Raw genomic sequence first — 10,115 nt, forward strand, 5'->3', positions numbered from 1 at the left:
CATTGAATCCAAAATAAAACAATACAAATAAGAAAAAAGCAAAACACAAGAGAAAAAAACAAACATGAACAAAAAACAAAAAACAAAAACACACATCTACAAATAAAACCATATCATCATTCTAATCATTATGTACATATACACATATTGACTTCCTTCCTTTGTTCTAAGACCTTGAAATTTTTACTCTTTCTAAATTGTTGTGTCTAATGTAGATTACCTCTATCTTTATACTTTTTGCACCATTTTTCTCTTTCTTTAACCCTGCAAAGCTTCATTCGTCTAATGGTGCTCTTGTTATGGTCTTAGCTTATATTGTAACTTTTTGGAGGTGATTGTGTATATATAATACAGCATGAAAACAGGAGTTGGAGTCTTGCCACATAAAGGCAGCATAAAACCTCATGTTTGTTTCTGATTATGATTATTTTCCTAGGGGTAGATCGATGTTTGTGGCACCCCCTTCCCCCCAACCATCCTGCTTTTCACTATATTAGACATCAGCTAGAAATTTATTGTATTATAATGCTTTTCAACATCTGCAGTTCAGCTCATTACTCCAAAAGCATGAATACATTCAGTGTAATAAGGAGCCTAAATCAGATACTTATCTTTTTATTTTCATTGTGCAACTATTCTTATCACTAGGCACCCCAGATGTCTTCACACATGGGGCTCCGAGCACATTCAGAGTTTACACACTGAAGAAATGTTTCTATCCCAGACTGCCTTTGTTGACACCTCAGTGTCTTCCATAAGCACTGCACCAGGAAGATTTGGAGCATCACATGACAGGACAGTCTCAGAAAAAGATGTGTTCTCCCAAGTTTACATGTTCCTATGATAGGGTTGCCATACATCCAGAATTTCCCAGACATATCCGGAATACTGCAGTCGGCAGCAGTGTCCGGGCAGGAATCATCAAAATATCTGGGCAAATCTGGTTGTAAGGCAAGCCATGCCAGCAGTCCTCTTCCATCCCTAGTAGTATTTAATGGATTGTGGACAGACTCTGCCCACAATGTGGGGTCCATGGGCTGCTTACCTGGTCAGGCTTGTAAAATACTTGTTGGTTGACAATTCTTAATTGAGCATCCTTTAGAGGTTACAATGTGTTCTTAGCCTGTGACTAAGGCAGATATGCCAGCTTCAAGCATCTCCCTTTTCTACCTCCCACGTTGAAATCTGATCTCTTCTTTCGCAGAGCGATTGAGCTGTCACACAAAGTGCTTTGTTCTGATATGCAACACAGCCTGCTTGGAAAGTTGATCTTCACAGCAGATAGCAGTGCTTGGGCAAACTGAGTGACAGTGAAACCAAGCGGGCCAATGGCAAAACCAGATTTCAAATAATGGGAGCCTTAAAATCAGCATATAATCCTGTCGTGCCATGTCGTGTGCACACCTGATTATAAGACAGCTCCAGGTTTGAAGATGTATGCTCATTTATTTCATTATACCATAAATATGCCATAAATAGGTTATACCATAATATTTATTTCCTAAGGACAAAGTCAAATCTCTTTCCTGAAATGTGCAGTGTCATAAACAAAGGGGATATCCATAAGGCATTGCTGCAATAAGCTACATGCACACCCCTATCAATACAACTATGGTTTTTCCCAGTAGTGATGTATGGAAGTGAGAGCTGGACCATAAAGAAGGCTGATCGCCGAAGAATTGATGCTTTTGAATTATGGTGCTGGAGGAGACTCTTGAGAGTCCCATGGACTGCAAGAAGATCAAACCTATCCATTCTGAGTGCTCAGTGGAAGGACAGATCCTGAAGCTGAGGCTCCAATACTTTGGCCACCTCATGAGAAGAGAAGACTCCCTGGAAAAGACCCTGATGTTGGGAAAGATGGAGGGCACAAGGAGAAGGGGACGACAGAGGACGAGGTGGTTGGACAGTGTTCTCGAAGCTACCAGCAAGAGTTAGACCAAACTGCGGGAGGCAGTGGAAGACAGGAGTGCCTGGCATGCTCTGGTCCATGGGGTCACGAAGAGTCGGACATGACTAAACGCCTAAACAACAACAGCAATACAACACACCTAGCCATGGTAGATAATGCAGAGTTCTCTGATGCTTCACATAGTCATCATTGTGGTTATTAATATTGTGCATTTAGAAGCAATAGGATGAATAAAAACTGACTCCTCTTGGAATAAAAATTGTCCAGACCAAAAAATCTGTTTTCAAAGCTTTACTAACAGAACTTTCTTCAAAACAATTGTCAGAGAACTGGACTCTTCAACAGGCAGAGACAAGACAAATAGTGGAAGGAGGGGCAGAATTGCTAAGAGAGGGGGAAGAAGCAGCTAGCCACAGGAATTTGACCTTTGTACACCAAGAGACACAGAGAGCAGAAATGAAGCTGCAAGATTCAGATAGTGACGCAGACACAGAAATAGTGGGAGTGCAATCTCCCCGCTCTCGCAGGCTTACAAGATTAAATGAGAAGCGTGAAACTAACAGGAAGAGAAGGTGGCATTTCTCCTGTTGGGGTAGAAGGGGGCGGAGTTCACTCCCAGCAACTGAGGAATGGGAGGAAGACTGAAATTAGCAGAGCTCCAACTGGGGCTTTTTGTTGAACCAATAAAACTTAATTAATTAACTGCCGGAGTCGTCTCGTATGTGTGGGAGAGACCCAAGCCTTACAATAACAATGATACATCCAAATAGTTGCACAATATTGTATGCTTGTCCAAGCATAGCTACAGCTTTAGAAATATAAAATTACACCAAACAGGGATCAAAGATCTTTCTTTCCACACACAGACTCCATTAGCCTGCATTCCAGCCTGAGGCTGTTTTCTCCAGGAGAGAGGCATCATTATTAGCACACCTTTCTTCTACAGTGGCTTGAGAACAAAGACAACTTCTTCAAAATGGAGATTTGGAAATTGCATGCCTCTTCCATGTGATCTAAAGTTAAACACCCCACACGAGAGAGAGCAGCAGAGATACATTGACAGTTAATCATTAACCTGATAGGAACTCGGAGAGCTCTTACTTGGCGCAATGGAAATTTACATGTTCCTTTTACACATACAGAGTCATTTTCCATTTCAATGGACAATTAAACCATTATACTTAGCAGTCATCTAGAGGTCATGGAATCATAGAAATCATTGTATTTTAATATTCTGCTGGAAGCCACCCAGAGTGGCTGAATATCTGCATGTGAAAGAGGAAGGGCTGTCACTCAGCAGAAAACAGAAGCTGAGTGCCAGCCACTTCAGACCAGGGATATGGAAACGATGGCCTTCCTGATATTACTGTATTACATTTCCCATTATCTATGATCACTGGCCATGCTTGCTGAGGATGATGGGAACTGTAGTTTAGCAATGACAGGGGGGGCATGCCTTCCCCATCTTTGATGTGGTAAATACTGATTGAGGCGAAGCACTGGGCTGCCTCTGTTATAAGGAAGCTTCCTTTGAAACAACGGACGCCATGTATCATTAGCAATGCCCAGGCAGCATGTTAATCCATGGCGCATAAAGGTGAGTGAGTAAAATACTCAGTGCTTTTTTCCTTTAAAAAAATGTTTAGGGGTAATCTCATTTTCCTACTCATATTGAAATACTGCCCTGCAATGAGGCCAAACTTAGATTCACAAGATGCTTAGGGGGTATGTGTACCCCTGCATTCCCCCAGATAAAAAGCACTGAAAAGACGTATGGGGCTCCTCTTTTTGAGTGCACAGGTGAAGCAGACGGGGGCTGCATAGATTGCATGAAGATGCTTCATCCCATAGCCAAGGAAATTATTCAAAGAAGGGAAAACGTTTTGCGATTTTTATATTGAACTACCATTACTGGCCCAACTGGCTTTCCCCATATTCTCCACAAGTGGCTATGTCTGCCTGAAATCTTGGAAAGGGAAATAGATATCTATCAGCCTGAAAGCCTCTCAGTTTTGTTTCACTACCACAGACTGCCTTGTCACCCTGTCACATAGATCTTAATGTCTAATGACTCTTGGGATGACAAAGTGCTAAATATTGAATGGACCCTTCCAGTGCTTTGGCATCAGAGTCTCCGCGCCCCCGAAAAGTGAAGAAAAGGCTTAATTATCTGAATAATCAGGCTGGTAAATATTTGATCGTCTGCATCATGGATGCTGTTCTGAGCTACCCTCCTGAAATAGATTTCATTGTCAATTATTTGATCTGTTGCAATGTAAATAATGGCTCTACCGCTGGAAGAGCGTTTTGCTCTTGATCAGGGGTGGGGAACAGAAGCTAGCCAGTGGACTTTCTCCTGACACACAAACCCAGGCTGTTTTTAAGGATTTGCTGGACCACCCATCTGTCAATCACTTGACATCAGAGCAATGATGTCAAAGAAATATTTTCCATTTGTGGAACACAGCAAAGTGGGCACGCCACAGTGCAGCCAGTTCTACTTGGGCTTGTTGTCTCTGCCGATCAGCTCACTTGCCAAGGAACAGGCCAGCCATTTAACCACATTGTAATGAACAGTCAATTGTTGTGGCTTTCTGGAGTTAAATGAGTTGGCAACCAACAAGGCCCAGCTATTTGTTGACCTAATTTCTTTGGCTACTTGTCAAAACCTTTTCCCCCTCTTTAAAACTCAGAAATTTGGCCTAGTTGTCTGGTTTTTGTTTTTATTCTATTGCTTATTTTGTAGGTGAGAAAAAGCTGTCACACCCTCCTCCACCCCCTCACCCCATCCACGACCCAGCAAAGCACTGAACACACATGGTTAATACCTGTTGACCCAACTGGGCCATATTGAGTGGCAGAACAAAGTAACATGGCATCACCATTGGGGCTGGAGTTGTTTTGCTTCCATGCCTTCATCCTTATGTGAGCTTCCGTTGGCCATCTGGAAAAAATGTACTCTATATGAAACAGGTTTGTCACCATACCTGCTGTTTTGCAAAAAGTGTTCTACACATGTAGAAGTCTCCCGAATAAGACTGTAGAATTCTGAAGTGATCATTTAAATTCTTTGGGTAACCATTTTTTGGCAAGTTTTTTTGTGTTTGTTTTTTTGCCTTCTGAGACTACATCGTCTGCCAAGGAATCACCATGTTTCCTGCAGACCCCACTATACATTGTAGAGAAAGAATTTTGAGGGTGGGGGAGAATTTTATGATCCATACTCTGGCCTAGTTCCAGGGCCATCTTAAGCATATCCAGTGCCGTGGTGCAAATATCCCTCCAGCACCACCACCCCCAGCAACTCTAAAACAAGGGAGGGGGGAGTGGAAAATGTCCTCTGCCTCCCCCACCTCCCTGATCCCTGGTGTGGTGGCTGGCGGACATGCTCTCTGACGTCGGGGCGCCCAAGGAGGTAGCCTGGGAAGGCTGCACACCGCCTTTCACCAGGAAGCAGGAGGAGGCCAACAAGCGGGAGCAGGGCCGTCTTTAGCAGTTGCAAAGGCTTGGGATGGAAGCTGTACACAGCTTCCATCCTAAACCTCTACGGGGATCCCAACTTTTCATGTTGGCGACACACTTTTTTAGACATGCACCATTTTGTGACACAGTAATTCACTTCTACAGTGGTACCTCGGGTTACAGACGCTTCAGGTTACAGATGCTAACCCAGAAATAGTACCTCAGGTTAAGAACTTTACCTCAGGATGAGAACAGAAATCGCATGGTGGCAGCGGGAGGCCCCATTAGCTAAAGTGGTACCTCAGGTTAAGAACAGTTTCAGGTTAAGAACGGACCTCCAGAACGAATTAAGTTCTTAACCCGAGGTACCACTGTACTAGCAAACCAGAGGTTAAGCTAACCCCTTTCCAAATTGGCTTCCAGGTGGAGAAATCAAAATTAGAAACTGAATTGTTAGAACCCAATAACAAGAATTTGTCAAGAATGTATAACTTGCTGCTGAAATGGAATACACAAGATGAAACAGTTAAATCGGCTATGATTAAGTGGGCACAGGACATTGGTCATAATATTATGTTTGCTGACTGGGAATGGTTGTGGAACACCGGTATAAAATTTACGGCATGTAATGCCTTAAAGGAAAATGTTATGAAAATGATCTACAGGTGGTACATGACCCCAGTCAAGCTAGCAAAAATTTATCATTTGCCTGATAATAAGTGTTGGAAGTGTAAAGAAACTGAAGGTACTTTCTATCACCTTTGGTGGACGTGCCCGAAGATTAAGGCTTTCTGGGAAATGATGTATAACGAAATGAAAAAGGTACTTAAATGTACTTTCCCTAAGAAACCAGAAGCCTTTCTCTTGGGCATTGTCGGCCAATTGGTGTCAAAGAGAGATAGAATTTTCTTTATGTATGCTACGACGGCAGCAAGAATACTCATCGCAAAGTATTGGAAGACACAAGACCTACCCACCGTGGAAGAATGGCAGATGAAAGTGATGGACTATATGACACTGGCTGAGATGACTGGCAGAATCCGTGATCAGAGGAAAGAGACGGCGGAAGAGGACTGGAAGAAATTTAAAATTTATCTTAAGAGCTATTATAAAATTGATGAATGCTAAAATGCCGAGGTGCTGAGAGAAAAAGGGAAACAGTGACATAAGATTAAGTTAGAGAAAGGACTAAGAGGACATATATTTGATAAAATTGCTCAGAAGCTGCTGAAATAATTTTGCAAACAGGGATGCAGAAAGGGGAGGTATGGGGGAGTCCGAGAAACGAAGGTTATGGAAAAAAGGTTATGAAATTATACATGTTTGTTTGTCTTTTTATTTGTTTGTATTGTTTAAAAAATGTTGTAAAACCAATAAAAATCTATATACAAAAAAAAAATAAGCTAACCCCTTTCCAGCCCCAGGAGGAGCACGGGGAGGGTTTGTATGACACACCTGCACACTGCAGCCGACACACTAATGTGTCGTAACACACAGTTTGGAAAACTCTGGTCTAAGGTATAGAATAATGACTGGAGATTAATTAACACTGAGTTTTTTCCTTCTGCTGGTAAATCTTCAGAAATCTCATCAAAGCTCTTACTGTAACCAGCCAGTAAACACCTTCTTAAAGGGGGATAATTTTGCCCCAGAGATGTTAAGAGGGTGATAATTTTTTTTCCAGTGGCAGATGTTGGCACTGATACTACCTTGTGCGAGGAAGCTCAAAAATAAGCGGAACGGTAATTTATATTCAGTGGGAATCTGGTAACATGAATGGAAGTGGCACAGCCTGGTCTCATTTCCCCTACAGTCTTCAGGCGGCAGTTTCATGGCCCTGCATACGCTAATGCAGGAATAAATGCTTGCCACATTATTGTTGTAACACACAAACGCCGAGTACTTCAGCATTAACATCTGACAAGCCAGCTGTCATCTTTCCAAAAATACTTGCTGTCTAACAACTATAACACTCACTGCCGCCGCTCCCACTGCTGTTTAGAAACCAGGGGAAGGAATTCTGCTCTGGGGCATTTTGACAGGGTGATAGCTGTTGGAGTGACAGATTTTTGTTTTGTTTTTTTGTTTTGCTCAGATGTTTTAAAGGCCCGTACTCATGTTTCTGAAGGAGAAGTGCTAAACGATTCACTGTGCGTTCGGTGCTCCGCATTCCGGTTCGAAGGGCTTCCTCCTCAGCCATATTCAGAAGGCAGCTGGTGAGCTAACCTGGGCGGAAGGACAAGAGGGGCAAAAAAGTTGGCACCTTGAGAAAGCAGCTGCTTCCGCCGGCCCCCTTGAGGACTCGGCACATGATGTCTGCCATGCAGGGGGCGCAAGCTGCATCCCCCCCCCACTGCAGCCAAAGAGGAAGGGCTGTGACTCAGTGATAGAACATCTGCTTTGCATGTAGAAGGTCCCGTCTTGGATTCCCAGCATCTCCAGATCGGAAAAGGCTTCTGTCTGAAACCATGGTGACCCACTGCCTGCCATTGTCAACAATACTGGGCTAGATGGCCCAATGGACATCTTCTTCTGTTTCCATGCAGTGCCAAGGAACAGGGACAAGGAGCCTGCAGAGGATGAAAAGGCAAACTTGCATGGATGTAAGAAACACAAGAATTGCCCAAATTCCAAAGGCTCATCTACTCTGGCGCTCTGATCAACAGTGGTCCAGTAATGTGCTAAAGAGGCTATTTCCTAGATCAAGCTCTGCCCATCTAGTGTAGTCCACTCTGACTAACTGCAGCTCTCCAGGGCAGTGGCGGAGCATTCCCCGCACGCAACAGGGTGTACGCACTGCATCGAGGGGGTGCTCTGTGCCCTGGGGGTGGGGTGCACTGCCAGGGTGACCACCGCTCACTGGAGCTAAGCAGCTCCACACTGCGCCGTCTGCCTGGCAGCACAGTGGGGAGCCCGTCTGGCCAACGCCACCCTGCCATGAAGGTGCACCCACAACGCCCTGAGAGCCCAGTGCCGCTTTTTGAGACTCACCAAAACACTGCAGGGCTGGCAGGGCACATGCCTGTTGTGTCCTTCTTAAGCCTCCCTCCAGCTGGAAGGCTGGTACAAAGGACACTAGAGGGCAGGGGTAAAATGGCACTGGGTTTGCAGGGCACCGTGAGCTGTTGCGTCCTTCTCACGGCGCCCTCCAGCTGTTAATAGTAATAATAATGCTATTATTTATACCCCACCCATCTGCCTGGGTTTCTCCAGCCAATCTGGGCAGGAATGTGGCCCCACCCAAAAAAGACCTGTGCCTGTGGCAATGGGCCCCCCAGCCCCCCTCCCATGCTACGTCTCAGCTCCAGGATTTTTGGTACATATCTCTCCCACCCCTGGCTATCTCATTCTTCTTTCTTTCAACTGGAAATGTCAGGGATACCAAGCCTGGGAATTTCTGCATGCAAAGTGTGGAAAGAAGAAGGTGGAGTGAGACCAGAAAAAAACATCAAAGCAGAAGGTAGGAAGCATCTTATAACTGTGCTAAGTCAAATGCAAACAAGCATGTTTAACATGGGCATCTCTAGGCTGAATTCAGCAAAATGTTACAGTGTATGTTTTTCTCCCCTCTTGGTGTCACTGTAGGGTAGAATTTAGACATCTAGGCAGCATGCCTTTCAAAGCTGAACAGAAATGTTCATGTGCACAAACACCTCTTAGGGTTCAGTTGTGTCGCATAAGTGTGCTGTCACACTCTCGGGTGTTGTGCCAGCATTGCTACATGTATGCTGAAGGACGTTCTACTAAAGCCCACCATTTCCAGATGCAGCAGAACAGCATCGGCCAGAGCTGTGACAAGACAGAAAGGGCAGTGGAAATGTCTTGGTGGATGAGAAAGCGCAGGACAAGATGACTCACCCACGTGCTTCCCCTCCAGGTATATTGCTCAGTCCAGACAAATCAGCACCATGGCTATATCCTTCTTATCTGATTTTCCACAGTGACCTTTAAAAATGAGATTGCGATGGACAGGGACCCTAGCAGAGCAGTGGAGACCCAACACAGCCAAATTACAATCTCCCTGTGTTGCATCATAAACATGGGGTGGGTGGGTGTCTCTATTCAATTGAGTTTTACTCAGAGTACACCTAACTTAAGGAGCAATTCTAAATATGTCAACATGGCTTAAATTAAGCCAGCATAGAGTATAAAGGTTAAGGGACCCCTGACCATCAGGTCGAGTCGTGACCGACTCTGGGGTTGCGGCGCTCATCTTGCTTTGCTCATCTTGCTTTATTGGCCGAGGGAGCCGGCGTACAGCTTCTGGGTCATGTGGCTAGCATGACTAAGCCACTTCTGGTGGACCAGAGCAGTGCATGGAAATGCCGTTTACCTTCCCACCGGACCGGTACTTATTTATCTACTTGCACTTTGAAGTGCTTTTGAACTGCTAGGTTGGCAGGAGCTGGGACTGGGCAATGGGAGCTCACCCCGTCATGGGGATTCGAACTGCTGATCTTCTGATCAGCAAGTCCTAGGCTCTGTGGTTTAACCCACAGCGCCACCCGGGTCCCTGGCATAGAGTATACCACATCCAATTTGAAGCAGGGCTACTGCTAGCTGAACTGGACTAAGCATGGCATATGGGCTTAAGCCCACGTGACTTGGGAACACAACATAGCATCATAAAATGACCCCAAGAGTCATCTAGTCCAACCCTCTGAAATGCAGGAAACTCAACCAAACTTTTTTACTGTCAGAAAATTCTTTCTGGTCTCCTTTCTTGTAACTTGAAGGCAGT

This window comes from Podarcis pityusensis (assembly GCF_964106645.2).
Source record: "Podarcis pityusensis genome assembly, chromosome: 5".
Lineage (NCBI taxonomy): Eukaryota > Metazoa > Chordata > Lepidosauria > Squamata > Lacertidae > Podarcis > Podarcis pityusensis.